This window comes from Thermobia domestica, chromosome 12 (assembly GCF_964235325.1).
Source record: "Thermobia domestica chromosome 12, izTheDome1.hap1.1, whole genome shotgun sequence".
In the NCBI taxonomy this organism is placed as follows: domain Eukaryota; kingdom Metazoa; phylum Arthropoda; class Insecta; order Zygentoma; family Lepismatidae; genus Thermobia; species Thermobia domestica.
Window position 1 is genome coordinate 200,844,103 of NC_137465.1, and position 17,213 is coordinate 200,861,315.

At 36.4% G+C, this 17,213-nt stretch overlaps 1 protein-coding gene across 1 annotated transcript in view; it reads left to right on the forward strand.

The window, feature by feature from the left end:
• Positions 1 to 1,310: 1,310 nt before the first annotated feature.
• Positions 1,311 to 17,213, forward strand: part of LOC145666927 (uncharacterized) — a 33,111-nt gene continuing 17,208 nt past the window's right edge. The window contains exon 1 of the mRNA XM_081734528.1: positions 1,311 to 1,443. The gene's annotated coding sequence lies outside the window, so the exon portion shown is untranslated. The remainder of the gene's footprint in view (positions 1,444 to 17,213) is intronic.

A 17,213-nucleotide genomic window follows, 5' to 3' on the forward strand; every position in this document is an offset into this window, starting at 1 on the left:
GTCATGTGGCAAAGATGGTACAGAAGATTGCATTTCCTCACACGCAATTTATTACATTGCTCAGAAAAGAAGTGCAGTAACCAGGGGCGGATCCAGAACCAACTTCTGGGGGGGGCGATGGGTTGTCATACTGCTACTTTTAAGGGCTCCAAACTTTGGGATGGGTTTTATTTATATATATAAAATAAGAAAGCTTCCTCTTCTGGAGGGGCAATCGCCCCCCCTGAATCCGCTCCTGGCAGTAACCCAAGCGATTCATATGATCAAATAATCCCCATTCAATTCATATGATATGCACGGAAACTTAACTGATTCAATGAGCGAATCATTCCCAACCAATTCACTTGAGCGAAAGGAATGCGTTGACGAAAAATTCATATGATATTCATATGAATTAAACGATAGAACCATTTCAGTGAATCAAAGTAAATTAATCGATTCTCCAAAATGAATCGTTTTACCCTTGTAACTAGCATGACTGCGCCTAGTAAAATTAACAGCAGACGACTTTAGCAGTTTATTTGGCAGTTTTGTTAACAGTGTAGCGGAATTTCACTAAGGGTAACGGAACGTGGCATAATTTCGACGGCGCAGAAGCGACTCTTCGAGCTAGGGACCTGGTAATCCTGCCTCCATGTTGCTATCTTTTAATATGTCACTGGTAAAATAGTTCGGCAGTGACTGTTATAGTGGGTGCCTCGTGTCTGGTGGTGCTCCGAGAGGAAGAATGTTAAATGGGCCTTGCTATACGCCTACCAAGGATCTTATAAAATAGAGGATCTGCCCATATGTATCTTCATCCTATTAAATAATGAAGCCAAAAAACATCCGAGCATCGGCACGTCTGATAAGCTACTCTCGTTTCCGCCATCGTCTGATTGGCTACTTTCGTCTCCGCAATGTTTGTTGGCTCAAAACTTTGCGATCCTATTGGTTGGAGTGGGCAGAGTAGGGGTGGCGAAACTGTGATGTATGGCTTCAAGATTTTGTTGTAAGGGCAGATCCTCTATTTCATAAGATCCTTGACACCTACACTACACTTACACTTTCTGTTACATTTACACGTACATACATTCCCTTCTTTTTTATACGCTTTCTTTTTCATTCTATACTTCCCACTTACCCTTAATTTTTGCCCTGTTCATCTTGGCTTTTTGCCCTCTTTTCCTGTCTGAACTTCTTTCTCGATTTTGACCTTTCCCTGACTTTGACTCTTTTCCTGAGTCGTGTCATTTCTTCCCGATTGTGTCCTGTATTTTCTTCTATTTTGTTTTTGAATCATAAATCCTCTGTTTGAGGTACACATTTGACAATTTAGCATCATTAGCACATATGACTAGTGAGCTGGTGCACCTACCTATTTGACTGATAATAGTCATACGACAAGACAAGACAAGACACTGGTGAATTGTTAACGAAAATTCTCCTGATTTTTCATTTTCGGTTAGTAGTCCAAATCGAATGTTTATTCCCTGATAAACTGTAAAATTTAATTAATGATACTGCTGATCTTATAAATATAGGGAGCATGTTTAGCAGAACGGGTCCAGAAGCACGTAAAAACCACAAAATTTACAGGAAAAATGGATGCTGCAAGTACTTAGACTTTACTAGACCTAACCAAATCTAACCTAAGCTAACCTCAACAACATGAAGTAACCTTATATTAGTAGAAATAAGTGAAGTCCTATCAGGTTTTGGAAAATTATACTGTACCCCTATACTAGCATAACAAACCTAACATAACCTAAGCTGACCTAAACTTACCTATCCTAAACTAAAGTAAACTAATTTAATGTGAACAGAAAATACCAAAATTATAACATATTTTTAGAAAAAAGAGCCGAACACTTTCTGCTAAACATAGGCCAAATATAGTGAGGTTTCTTGATAATCAATCTTCGTCCCTCTCCATCACCAAGAATATTACTTAATTTGTTTATACGGTACTAATAAAAAATAGTCCATCATGAAAATGATAATTCTGCAGTGGAAATGAATGAGTGTATTTGAAAGAAGATTGTATATGATATTAAATTTCACTGATGTAGCAATTTCTCACAGTGTACTTAACTAAATTTACATGTTAGGGGTTCACTCGAGCACACGGCTCTACAAAATAGAAAATTTATAGGTTAAATACGATGTGGAATATTGTTCGTGATAGAGTTAGAGTGGATATACGTACTTACTATGAATGCTAAGCATATTGAAACGAATTTTAAGTGATAGTGAAAGTATTGTATGTTTAAGTATGCTCTCCAACTATCCTATTTATGTATATGCATTCCGTCGCTGACGCGCCTGCTTCCTACGGACGCATCCCCTCGCTATCGTTCGGCCTCTTCCTGCGCTCCTGCCCTGACTTGAGTAGATACCATTTGTGCTTTTTAGTGGTCACCTAGTACAGGGTGAGGTATGCAGTAATTTTTATGCCCTACGTCCAAACTGTATACCGGTATATAGTGAGCCCTCCTAAAGTCAATCTGCAGATAGTAATGAGCTCCTCATTTAGTGTATACTCTGCTAAAAGAAATAGAAAGCTCTAACCTAAACTGACAACGTAAGAAATGTATCACAATTTGCTAGGACCGTCTACTCGAGTAATGCCGAACAAATTTATGTAAGCAATAGAATTAAATACAAAGTAATACACTTGTGTTTTATGTTTACAAATGTAGGATTACTACACTACACATTCTACTGATACTATTACCAGACGTATATTGTTTAATTGGAGATCTCTAAATAAACATATTGCTGGTTAACATTTGGCGCACCACATTTTAGAAATTTTATAGGTAAAATTCAGTATTTTGCATGAAAAGACATATTTAGAAACAACAAATCCGGTCATTCGAGCAGACGGTTCTAACAAATAGAAAATTTATAAGTGAAATACGATGTGAAACATTTTCCATGAATCAATGAAAGTTTGAACATGATTAATATCAGTGTACAGCATATTAAAATAAATTTTGAGTGATAGTGAAAGTATTTATTAGTATACCCCCCGTCGCTGACGTGTCTGCTCCCTACGATTGCACACCCTCGCTAGCGTTTGGGCCCCCCTGCTGCTCTCACTTTTCTGACTTGGCTAGGTAACATTAGGGGTTTCTAGTGGTCACCTAGGACAAGTTCGTTTCTGTTATATGCATTGTAGCTTTTATGCCATACATCCACATTGAATTATGCTGAGCCCTCCTGAAGTCAATCTGCATGTAGCAATGGAGCTCCTCATTTAGTACGTACTCTGCTGAAAGAAACAGAAAGCTCTAACCTAAGCTGAAAATGTAAGATATGTATCACAATTTGGTAGACCGTTTACTCGAGTAATGCCGAACGAATTTATGCAAAAAATAGAATTAAATACAAAGTAATACGCCTGTTTTATGTTCACAAATGTAATGTTACTGGCATAAAATCATTGCAAGTGTTTCACGAAGGATAAAATAAGTGAGTGCATAAGACACATAACTTGTGATTCTATTTTCCACCAGGGGGCCGCGGTGGCTCAGTGGTAGAATGTTCACCTCTGGTGTTTGGGGTCCCGGGTTCGATCCCAGCCCCCGCCAAGTGAACTTTGTGGTGGACTAACACCGTGTGCGTGGGTTTTCTCGGGGTTCTCCCGTTTCCTCCCACTTTCTTCATTCCACCATTTCATTCATCACTCATCATCACCGTCTCCTTTAGCCTAACCGGCATAACTTTGGGACGTAAAAGTCAAAGATTTCATTTCATCTATTTTCCACCACCGATGTATTTCTCCACATTATACAGAACCTGTATTTTATGTTTACAAGTGTAGTGTTACTAACATGATACCATGACAAGTGCACAAATTTTCGTGAAGCATAATCACATAAATGCCTACAGATTGAGAATCAGGTTTTGCCTAAGTGGCCCAAGCCCGGAAAAGCCCATTGGTTTTTTCGGGTTGCACCCAACTGGGTTTTTGAGCTTTTTGTTAGTATATTATCGGTACAACTAAGGTGATCACATTAAAAGTGACTTTTATCAGATTTTGGACATCCCTTGGGCGAATTAGATGCTTTTATGTTAGAGTATATAACAATATTCAATATTAGACCTACCGGTATATAAAGTTCTGAATGCACTAAATGAATAAAAACCTTAGCTTGAGATAATTATAGAACAAATTAATGTATGGGTTGTGTTTATAGACTATTTGAAGTAAAATATGCAATTTTATATTTTAGAAAATACTTTCTGTGAATAGTGTACTCGGCGACGCCTGGGACGCTATCCCTCATACATTTGACGAGTTTAAGACCATAGGTGCCTGTACCACCAGTAAATATGTAAATACAGTAGTAGAGCTATTAGTATTATTTCATACATTAGATGGTAACACAAGTAATTTTTCAGTAAAATTTGGCTTTCCAACAACAGTTTAGTTCCGTCATTAGTTCCTACTCTTCAATTAAGCATTCTCTAGAATCAACACTAGCAATAGCGTAAAAATTCTTGTCTTTAAGAAGCTTAATGCTTGGAGTTCCGAAGACTATGTTACCCTACTATTTCAAGTACTGAATTTAAACTTCCGTACCAGTGGAAGTGTCGATGCACAGTAAAGAAAGTTGCATTTTCGGGGAAAACGCCTCATGAAAAAGTCTCTCGGGAAATTCCCGAAATTGAACGCACAAAGCATTGGAAGTGAATACTTCAACAATAAAACTATTTATTTTAAGCTGGAAGATATTTAATTTCAATTAAGACATTTACTTTGTAAAATAGGAACTTTCTCGTTGCTAATTGTTTTAAATTCATGTTCGACAAAGAACTGTCTTGCTAGTACTAGGGAAATTTCCGTAATTAAACGCGCAAAGTATCGGAAGTGAACTTCAACAATAAAACCATTTATTTTACGCTGGAAAATATTTGTCATATAAGATATTTTGAAACATTTATTTTATAATACATGAATTATATCTTTGTTTTAAATTAATATCTTTGGTATTCATACTGTTTTTGGCGAACGTTACTGAGGATCCTGGAATGATTCGATCTACATTTGTTCGTTTGTCTGCCTGTACGACACATATTACAGGGTACAACTTCCGGTCTTTTAAGTTTAAATTTTCAGGGTACAAGCACGAGCCACACTAAATTTCCTGCATAAATTTTTGGCGGCATACCAACATAAAATTTCAAAATGGCGGCATTTTTTTTTTTTTTTCAAAATAGCGGGTATCCACGCTGCAAAGTGCAATTTTCGGTCTTTTAAAAACAAATTTTCAGAGCAGAAGCACGAGACACACTAAATTAGCTGCTTATGTATTTTGGCGGCGGTCCAAACTTTCAAAATGGCGGCCATTTTTTAACTAGCGTGTATCCACGCTACAGGGTGCAATTATCGGACTTTAAAGTTGAAATTTTGAGGGTAGAAGCAAGACACGTTTTAAATTTGCTGTATAGATTTTCTCGGCGATTCAATATAAAATTCAAAATGGCGGCCATTTTGTCAAAACAGTAGTGAACAGAAAATTGTTGCAAGTTGCGACAATGACAATCTTGAAATATAAATCACATAACACTTTTACCCCAGACATTGAAATATTTCGAAAAAACTCAATTAAACCCGAAGAAACCCATATGGGCCCAGGTGGGTTGGTTTTTTTAATAAATACCCAGGTTTTTTCAAACCCTGTTGAGAATACACGTGGAAACTGGTATGCCATAGAAAAGATTATTTATGCTAAAAATGCATTCTGTGATTTTCTTGCTTGAAACGATTCTCAGACATTTACACTCGGATTTTCGTGCAACATGTTTAGATTCTTGTGTACTATAGATTGAAAATATTCGTAGAAACTGATGTTCTATATAATTTTCAGGGTTCCCACTCGTCCTGGAAATCCTGAAAACTCTGAAAATGTCCTTGAATTGATTTTGTCCCGGAAAAATCGTGGGAACTTTCTTGAAAATGCATTTCTGTCCTTGAAGTTTACAGAAATACTAAATGTCAGATTTTTCATAATTACAATGAAGATTTTAATTGGTTCCTATTTTTTTGTTTCCTATTCCTGTTTCTGTGCTGAATAATAATTGGTAATGTTCCTGCATGTGTAGGTGGATGTTTGATGGGCTTTGTTTCTCCCAATGGGGTGGTTGGCTGGGAGAACTTTTCTCTTCTTTCATCCACTAGTCTGCCAACACATTCGTGGATGCTGTCTTCACTATCATTATCCTCCAGAAACTGTGCTTTTCAGCAGTATCAGTCCTCCATAGATTTGTGTATGATAACATTTCCATAAAGATCTTACTTCAATCAGCTTCATGAAAGAAATGCAAGGCAACATTCTATGGTAGAGCTGGGGAAAATAAAGACTGTTGAGAGAAAGTCAAATGCAGAACAAGAAGAAAGAGATAACTGAAAATGTACAGAAGCTGCAGAGAGAGAAAAGGAAATTAATGGAAACAAATGAAACTTTGAAGACTGAAGTAAACCAGCTTGCATATGAAGCAGAGCAGAAGTCGTGCTTTACTTTATTGACAAAATCAAATGCTATTCGTAGGGCAGCTTTGGTAAAGAAGAAAGAAATTATGTCTATAGATGAGGAAATCATACAAGTCTATACTCAGTTGAAAGACTTGTAATATAATTCCTTTTTTTTTTTTTTTTTTTTTCTAATTATATCTGTCACACTCTCACGCAGTGTAGATTCCATGTACGAAAAATAAGTTTTTGTTGTTTGTAAATTTGTTCGGTGCACAATTAAAATGTCATGTTGAAAGAGTGAAAATAAATGTACTGGATCGGGTGGCTATAAGGGGAGTTGGGAGACCACCAACAAGGTAAAGAAAGCAGCACGTTACGTTCCATTTTGAGTATTTAATTATTGTGTATTAATACTATACTTGAATTAATATTCACTGCATACGCTACTGTACTTTTCATTTCACTATTGTGAGTTTTGAACGTACAGTTGCAATCCTGCCATACCTGGAAGGTTTGGGGGGGAAAGTTAGAACCCTGAATCTGTTATTCACATGGAAAAAAACACACACTAGCGTGTGCTGTGCGGCTAGTATAACTAAGTATTTACCTGTTTCGCATCAGCGGAGGGTAATGACATTGAGCCTATGCAGTAACGGATCTGTAGAGAGCAGACGTGCTTCAACGTTCAGTTTACGCGAAATCGATTGTTGATGCAACAGATCGCTCCAACCTGTGTTAGGGGTCCCCAGAAACGGGAATTATATTTACTCCGCGTCATCGCTGGGCAAACTCCGCAGGAGAACCTCCGTCGGGAGCAACGGGAAATAATTGTGAGTATACGCATAAATAATTATTCATGCGAAACGATTATTCAAACTGTCTGTTGTAAACATTACTGTAAAAACCCTAAATTCTCAACAGGTATGCCAATTCGCACTTGAAATGGTTTCAAACTAGAACCCTACTCTTGTTGAGCACTCTGCAGGTGAATTATAATCCACTTGTATATGGATTCAGTCATTTTAAGCGTAAAATTACCATTTTAGTGCATCCTACTGTAAACCTGCACTTTAATTTCAAGTTCTGTTATACTGCTATGGTGAATCTGAATAAATTAGTTTTCTCTCGCTTCAGGTACTTATGTACCGTTTTTCGGAGTTAACTGTAGAGAAGCATAAAGAAGTCACTGCCGACTTCACTTATATTGTCTTACTATATAATATGTTTGTGTAATTGACATATATGATACAATATAAAATTAGTAAACTAAAATTTAGAATTTTGACAAATTGAAAAGTTTATTACACATGCGTAGTCATGGCTTCGATTTTGTGGCTCAAGTCTTTCTTCATTAATATGAATAGTGTTGGATTCAGACTCAAATATTTTGATCCTATAGACATAACAAAACACAAAGTAATTTTTATTGTTCCCATCGTTTCTAAACTATATATTTACACTTTCTTAACTCCAGTTGTAATATTTTCGATTGTACAAGTTTTCCTTTTAGTAGACTTATATCCGATTTAAAACACTCCATGAGCAAAATAATACGTTTCGCCAACTATCCACTTGGCTTCATCAGAAATTATGAATATACAACTAGTAACAGACAGCGAAAAGATCTCTGAATGCTGATTGGTTACCATAAGCTACTACAGCCAATCTCCTTCACTGCCAAATCAGAATATAAAGCAAACAAAAATCTCTTAATTCTTTTTCTCCCTATTGACACCGTATGCATACATATTTTAATTTACAAACTAACCTTTACACACAACTTCATAAATACTAAATAAATTATACAAAGATTTGCAGAAGCAGGCCTACATAATTAACATATTTAATCTTTAAAGGCTCAGTAATAGTTTGTTCTACCGCTTATCAATTTTAATTCCTGAATTCCAGTTCATGACACTGTCACCTTCTATTTCAATAAATCTCGCTTCTTTCCATTTGCTGGCTAATCGCTTTCTTGGTTCAGCACTTTCATTTCACTAGAATTGATTGAATGTCCCGTATCTCATGTGTTTGTAGACGGTATTTCTGTCACCCTCCAATCTAATGTGGTACTTATGTTGTTTTATTTGCTCGTTAAATCTTTTACGTTTCCACAATATACCATACATCATAGTTAATGCATGGTATATTACTCCTTTCACTATCATTCCTCTCTCCTCTTCTCCCCTCTTTCTTCGCCTTTCTCCTATTACCCCTAGTAATCTGTTGCTTCCTATTTTGTACGTGAAAATACCTCCAGTATTTCTCAGCATTCTTTTGATTACCTCTCTCTCTATTCTCCACCATATTTTCTGTCCTCTTTCTCCTTCCAGTCTTCCTACTTTTTTCTTTCTTCCTCTCCTTTGTATCGTAGTTTCCTTTGTCATGTACATTTCCCTTTAACTGCTCATGAAAGGCCTTTATTCCCTTCTCTGCTTTCCTTTTCTCACTATTCGCCTGTTAATTATTTTCTCCATGTTACTAATGCACTTTATTTTCGCCGAATAATCCATAACACCCCTTGTATGGCAGTAGTTTCCTGACGCACAATTTTTGTGGTACTATTCCGTCTGTGTATTTCCTTGCTTCCCTATCTACATGTCCAAGAACACCAATGTCTTCACTTTCCACATCCAACTCCAGTTCTATGTATTTTTCTTGATCTTCAGTCTCTTTCACAAATTTCTCCAGTTGTCTTTGTGTCTCCTTCCATATTCCCACACAGTTGTCAACGTATCTACTAAAGTACAAATTTGTCACCTCCTTTTGACCTTTTCTTCTTTCAATCCTTCATGACCATCTCTCCCAACATCGGACTCAACCTTCACTCTATGCTCAGCCCCTTCTTAATTTTAACTAGCCTGTCACCTATCATGCATTGACACATGAAGTTTATTGCCTCTTTCAGACCCTCTCCTCTTCATCCATTAATCTTCCATCTGTTCTGCAATAACCCTCAATATGTTAATTAAACCTGGAAGCATGGATTTCACATCAACACTAAACATGACCCTTACCATAATCTCCTCTACTTCCTCCAACCTTCTTTTCAGTTCAGTTCAGTTCTTCACACTACTACTTTCTTGTTGCCACTTTATTATTACTACTACTTTTTTATCTCTTTTTCCGCAGATTCCAACATATTACCTTTGCAATCCAACACTGGTCTTAGAAGGAAAGGACATGTACCTCTCAACGGGACTTCCTAATCAAACCTAGTTTATTCGATAAACATTACAAAGATATGTTGATGCACAAAAACTTAGGTGCTATGAACAAAGGAGTAACTCCCTGGGCCCATTGTCCCTGTTAGTATAAAGAAAACCGCAAGCTGGCAGTGAAATAGCTGTTGCATCAACACTGTTCATTGGAAAGTCATGGTTTATAGTTCATTCTATTCACCATGAAACAAACTTGCCAGAGGGATTATGTATTGGAGCTGATAAAGTACGTGAACAGGAAAAATTGGGAGAATGTCAGGAAAGTTCCCTACAGAAATTCTTCCCATCAACCTTGGACCCCTCTGAAGTGGCCCGGGTAAAATTACACAATGCAAATGTATCTCGAAAAATGCTATAAGGAACAAGGAATGTGTGTACCAGTTTTCTATTTCTAGACAGAATAGGTATGAGGGGAAATCGTGTATTGGTATACACATTTCTTATCCCCTATACTATTTTTTGAGATACATTTGGATTGTGTGCTTTTACCTGGCGCCACTCCAGAGGGGTCCAAGGTTGATGGGAGGAACTTCTGAAAGGAATTTTCCCGACATTCTCCCAGTTTTCCTTTTTCAAGTACGTTAGGGGCCCCAATATTTAGAACCTCTGGAAACAGTGAACACTGATAATGCAATATCTATTTCACTGCGAGTCTGATTTTCTTTATATTAACAGGGTCAATAGGTCTCAGGGACTTAATCCGTTGTCCATAGCACCCAATTTTTTGTGCATGAACATCTTTTTTATGTTTATCGAATGGACTATGTTTGATTAGGAAGTCCCGTTGACAGGTTCATATCCTTTCCTTGTTAGTTTAATATTTCGTTTCGTAACTTCTATCCTACCTTCTTCGTTTAGACCTTTTTTATACTCTTCTTTTATGAAGGACACCATCACTTTTTCTTTAATTTCTTCACTCATACTTTTGTCGCCTATTATCTCATAAGTTTCATTACAAAGCTCATCCAATCTCTCTCTACACCATTGTTCCTCCATAACCACAATTACATAACCATTGTTTACCTGTTGCACATGTCTTTCCTCTTTTTTATGTTTTCTAACACTCTACACTCTTTCTTTGAAAGTTTCCCTCTTTCCTTCCTAATGTTCCTCTTCACGACCACCTGGGCCCTTTTTATTTTCTTCCGTAACTTCTTGTCCTGTATTTGAGTTATATCGTGTTCCATAGAATAAATGGTTTCCTCTGCGTCCAGCCTTCGTTTGATCACTTTAAACTTGTAAACTAAACTCAGTAACTTATTGTCGTCTTCCGACACCATCACATCATCTATTACTAGTATTTTCTTCCCTATTTTAACTTTCACCCTAACCTTACTTCTTTCTCCTCTAATCTCATGTTCGCTTCCATGCTAAAATCCTCTTCCCACACCTTAAGTCTTTCCATAACAATGTCTCTAACGAACACCAGCAAACTATCCCTAATGTCACTTGGAATTTCTTCGTCTTTTCCTTATTCAAACTTTGGAAACTTCCTCTAGCCCTACTTTCGTTCGAAATTAGTTCTTTCTACATCCTCTGAATGTGATCTGGTACCCCTAGCAACCTTGAAAGTTAGCCCATTTAAAAAGCATAGGAAAGTTTTTCATTAGTTTCTCCTTTATTATTAAGGTTACAAACGTAGAGGAGATACGTAACTATGCCCTACTTATCTTAGATTTTGAAAAAAACACAGTAATCAAACTTCCATCTTTGACTTTGAAAATATGGCAACAGTGTGGTCTGAACTCTCTGCGACGGTATAACTTTTCCTTCCCGCCTGAGTCGAATGACAAGTTTAGTACTCTGTCTCGCTCAAGTTGTTCCGACCAGGTGCCTCATAATCCGCGGTACAACTAAAACCTTTTTTCATCTCTCTCCCTCTCTTTCTTTCTTTTCATTCTTCGAAATCCTGAAAGAAAAGTTGTCACTTGTCAGTTTATCATTTCCGCAAAATAACATACACGTTAGTTTGTGATCTTTGGGAAAGATAGTAGAAAAAAAATATATTGTTGGAATCAATCTAGGACAAAATTACTCTTTAGAAGCTAGGTCAAAACCCTCTCTTCAGAAATAATTGAAAGATACTTACATGAATATTTTTTGAGGAAAATAAGATCAAGTGAAATGGCGTGTGAACAAAATTCCTGAGAGCCTTAACTTTTTAAAATCATTTTCGTTCTTTGTTGTCTGTTCACATGGCCACTTCTACACTATCTAGATCCAGTGGCGGACTGGGACAGAAAAAACCCAGGCGAGGATTAACCATGGGGGCCTTCTCTCTCCATATACATATACACACTCCTCCTCCCAGTACTTTGGCAAATATTATTTAACACAGAGGTTAGTGCGAATACAGTTCTAAAGTGAGATTGAGTAGGGTGCTGTGGACATAGGCTTTTATGACATTTAAAACCATAAAATACTTACATCTAAAACTACAACTCTTCTATCTTATAATGTCCCCATGGTAGGGTATGTAATCCATCTTCTAGAAAACATCTCTTATCATCTACACAACTTAAAGCTAACTTATTTACTTCTATACTGTACAAATCGTGCTTATAATTTCTGATTAAATTCATCTTTTTATAATATTCTTTTTGATTAAATAAACATCTTTATAATCGTTAAATGAAAGTTCTTTACTTATAACATTTTTCTTAACTCCTTTTGCTTTTTTACCTTTTTCGAACTTGATTGAATACATTTTTAAACCAACAAATACGATCTTAAACCAACAAATTCTTCTATGATTGTTCCTTTAAGTTCATCTTTCATCTTACCAAGTATTTTCTTATTGACCTGTAGTATCTTATACCTTTTATCTTTAGGGTAATCACTCGTGTCGAAGTAATCAATATAATTTTTCATATCCTCGTACACATCTTCTGTTTGAATATGGTATATATAACTGTCGGTATCTGTATAACCTACTTCTAATTTGTCTTGGTATTTTGGCTTCATCACATTATAATGGAAGTCGTACATTAAATATTTTGATAGATCTAAGATACTCAAATAGGTAAGAGAAAAATTTCGGCTACCTTTTCCAAATCTTACTTACAAGTTTCTGCACACTGGTCTTTTACATTGGAGCTTGCATACAAGTCTCTACACACTGGTCTCTTACAATTGAAGCTTACATACAAGTCTCTATACACTGGTCTTTTACATTGGAGCTTACATACAAGTCTCTATACACTGATTTTTTTTACATTGGAGCTTAACTTACACTCGTTTCTCTATCCCCTTCTTTTACCAGATACTATCCTAGCATTACAGTGTTCCTTTTTCCTGCTCGGTTTTGCCTTTAGTCATTTAGACTAAATAAAAGGAAGTTAATTTTTTTCTTATATAATAGATGGTTGATGAAATTACCGTTAATACTACTTCTACAACGTTTTTCTGCTACTACTTCTACTACCAATACTAGTTATATAATTCGTGAGCTACTTGGTAACGACAAAACCACAGCAGAGAGATTTAACCAATGGCTACTACTAGAAAACTTACACAACAACTTACTAACAACCATTGGAGACATTATTTATGCAAAAGGAGAACCGAGACTTAAGTCTCTAAAACCAATTACAGAACCATTTTGCGACAACATTATGCTTCTTAAGATCTCTAGTTCGGAGTGGTACTGCGAAGATCGAAGGACTAATAATAAGTTCTTAATTAAGAAAGAGGCATGCAGTTCCTTTAACTCGTTTTTAAGACCCCAATTTAGCGAGTTCTCTTTAGCATTGTACGGTTTAAAAGCTAAGCTACCATTCTTAACTGCAGAAACTCCTAGAGCCAAAAGTGTACAAGAGGTGATTGCCCATGCTTAAAAGAAATAAAGAAACGGTACTAGGAGCCTATCGTTATCCCTTACAAAATAGAGTTAGCAGATGTACCAATAGAAGACCTTGACCGACTACCAGAGATCTTAGAACGAATAAAGGCAGAACATTATTACCTTTTAGATTTAGACATTACCCAAGACTTTGCAGGTGTGTTTAAGAAGAGAGAGATATAGGAGTACTTTATACACAATTTTAATTTTAGATAGAAGGAAATGTTGTTGCAGAGGATTACGACGAAGGAGAGTCCCTTAAGGTTATATGCAGAAACGACAACACTGTTGGAATCGATTGCCTAAGGTGAAACACGGATAATTCTTCTATTAAAATTTACAGTAAGTTCCTATGCCAGATAGCAAATCCATGTGTAACTAAAATATTAGGAAACCACATAGTCCATTTTGTTAAATGCCCAGATAAGAGATTGAGAGAGACTTTCCAGTCCAAGTTCGCACAACAGAATGGTATTACAAGGATGGAAGCCACTATTTATAATTACAACAACCACTTGGGCACCACAACCAAGAACTGGGATCCTATACTTGATTGTTTAACCTTATTGTAAAACACTAGATGTTACTTCGCTAATACTCCGTTCTATAAGGTTCAAATATCTACTATGTAGGCTAAGCTAACCAGCGCCCTCGAGAACAGTTGCCTTATAGTTAACAAAACACAAGGGCTCTTAAGCTAGGCATACTGGAAAAACTTACTTACTAATAAGCTAACTGGATTACAAATAAAGCTGTTAGAGGACCCAATGTACAAGAAAAACAGATAAGGTTTGTGCTGTCTGCCTTTAGTCTAAATACGTTGCCAACTAACTATTAAAGTTACAGAAGAAAGTGATTCGAAATTAAGCTTTTCCCAGATGTGTTATTTAAAGGAGGGCAAGACGTACTTTACTAAATCTAACACACTCTTTTCCACTATACCAACAAGCATCGATCTTACAATTTTAGGTTTGGTATCCACCGAGAATGTTATTCCAGAAGTGTATCGTAAGAGAATTAACATTACCAATGCTCTATGTTCTACTGCTAGAGAGATTTGTCCACCTAATAAGGTTTACCTAAGATCTACCAAAACACGAGCTGCAGAACTAGAGGAACTTTCCATTCGACAAGAGCAACAGAATTACAGAAACATCCATAGAGGGACACGAGAAGAAACCAGAGAAAAATATAACCATTTAATACAGCGACTTAAGAAAAAAGAGGAGAAAGAAAACGAGGCGAAGCTCTTATTCTCTCTACCGTGGACAGAACTGGAGTTACATTCTACTTATCGGTTGTTGGAGCTTACAGTTCGAGAGCACAAGACATATAAGTATGTTGGAGCTTTAGTAAATAAGTTAGGTACGAAAGAGAAGTCTGTTTTTTTATGTTAAAGGTTATTGTAAAAAAAAAAAATGTTTTCCAATCTCCTTTCCAAGCCAGAGTTTCTACAAGCTAACGGTTTTTCCTTTTTACAATTAAAGACATTTACAGTTGTTTACCTTCCTACATTTGTCCCTCTCGCTAAGATACGAACTGGCGGATTAAGCACTTATTGTGGTCATTCTTTTCCTGTGATTGAACATTTTGATTTGTGTGATTGTCTCTCTAGGGTATCGGCACATGTTGAATTGGGTCCAGATTTACAAGAAAAGATCGATACCATAGCAATGGGCAGTTTGGATTCCTCTGTTAAGGTTGTAGACTGCAGTAGGCTAGAGTCGTTAGAAGAAAATCAAGAATTAACAGTAGAGGCTATCCAAGTAGTTAAGTAACGATGCAGGACACGTTATATGCTAAAGTTCGCTTCTCTTAGAGGCTTGTACTTATCCAACCATTGGCTAGAACGCTGGATATTCGACGTTCGTCCCGATTTAAGTTTAAAGTTTAAGGTAAAGGCTGGCGCACTTAGAGTTAAACCAACTAAGAAAAAAGAACGGTATATGTTTACTAGCTTTTAGAACTGTTGCGTTTGTTTTAGCGATAGTGCTTTTATGGATACTGTTTATAAAAAACCGTGCGTGTATTGAAAATTCTAGTTCTAAATCTCTAAGTATTCGATAACTCTAAGCTTCTGATTCTAAATCTCTAAGTGTGCTGTTTGTAGGCTTAATTCTAAATCTCTAAGTGTGTTGTTTGTAGGCTTCTTATTCTAGATCGCTAGTTGTGTGTGTGTATGCTTCTAACTCTTAATCTTTAATTCCGAATCTCTAAGTGTGTAGTGTGTATCGAAGCTTTTAATTCTAAATCTCTAAATGTGTTGTTTGTATCGAAAACTTTAAGCTTCTAGTTCTAAATCTCTAACTATGTTTGCATCTAACGAGGACTCTAAGCATCTGAGTCTATGTATCGAAAACTTTAAGCTTCTAATTCTAGACCTAAAACTCCAAGCTTCTAATTCTAAATCTCTAAGTGTGTCGGAAACCCTATTGTTTCTAATTTCTAAGTGTAAGTGTGTGTGTGTGTGTGTGTGTATCGAAAAATCGTACGCTTCTAATTCTAGATCTCCAAGTGTTATGTGTATCGAAATTGTGTATGTGGCTCTAAGCTTCTAAACCTAGATCTCTAATTGTGTGTGTATGTGTGGCAAGCCTATGTTTCTAAACGTGCGCTTCTTAATCTAAGGCTTTAAGTTCATGCTTGTTGTCCTATGTTTGTGTGTGCTTCTAACTCTAAGTTTCTAAGTCCATGTGCGAGTCTCTATGCTTCTAACCTGTGCTTCTAAGTCTATATGTGTAGGTCTGTGTATAAATCTATGCTTCTAAGCCTGTGTTTCTAAGTCTAAGTCTCTACGCCTATGCATGCAAAACATGTGCTTCTTCTCTAAACCTGTGTGTGTGTGTGTGTGCTTATCGAAAACTCTAACAACTAATATTTCTAAGTGTGTGTGTGTGTGTGTACCTATCGAACATGTAACATTATGTATCGAAGTCTGCTATGTCGGTACTTAATTCCTTAACGTGTACACACGCACACGTTAAGGAATTAAGTACCGACATAGCAGACTACGTGTGTGTGTGTGTGTCTATCGAAAACTAAGAAGGGTCTCTAATTGTGTGTCCTGTAGTTTTTTGTTGCTTTTTTGTATAATAAATGGAGGCTATAGCAAGGAAATTAAATTCTCTACATACATCTTCCAAACAGTTTTTGTCTCAGAGATCTTCCAACTAATAAGCAATTTCCAATTAAGCACGTAGATTTGCAGCTCACTCAAATGAGTACAAAGATAGTTTTACATGTCTGTAAGTATTTGGTGTCTTCCTGATCGTTACCTAACGGTTTTTGACCAAGGATTAGTAGATAAGTAATAGCAAGGAACGTTTGTATCTTGTGTACGAAGGCAAGCAAGCATTAGGATTAAATAAGAGTTTCCATAAGATTACTTTTACTACAGACCAAAATTGCGATTCGGATAATTCTGTTAAAAGCTGTTCGACTGTAGATGGAGACGAAGAAGAAGAAGAAAAAGAAGAAGAGAGTCCACTTAAACCCCCCAAGAAAGAAGAAACAACAACAATAACTCTCCGAAAGCAATAACTAGATGTTCTTCATGGGTATTGTCTATAAAAGAAAAGCATGGCAATCTTTAAAAAATCCGCAAAAAAGAAAGTACTATTAGAAGTTTTTTTTTTTTCCTGTTATGTATATCTATATTCTATGTGCAAACTAATATTCCACACAAACA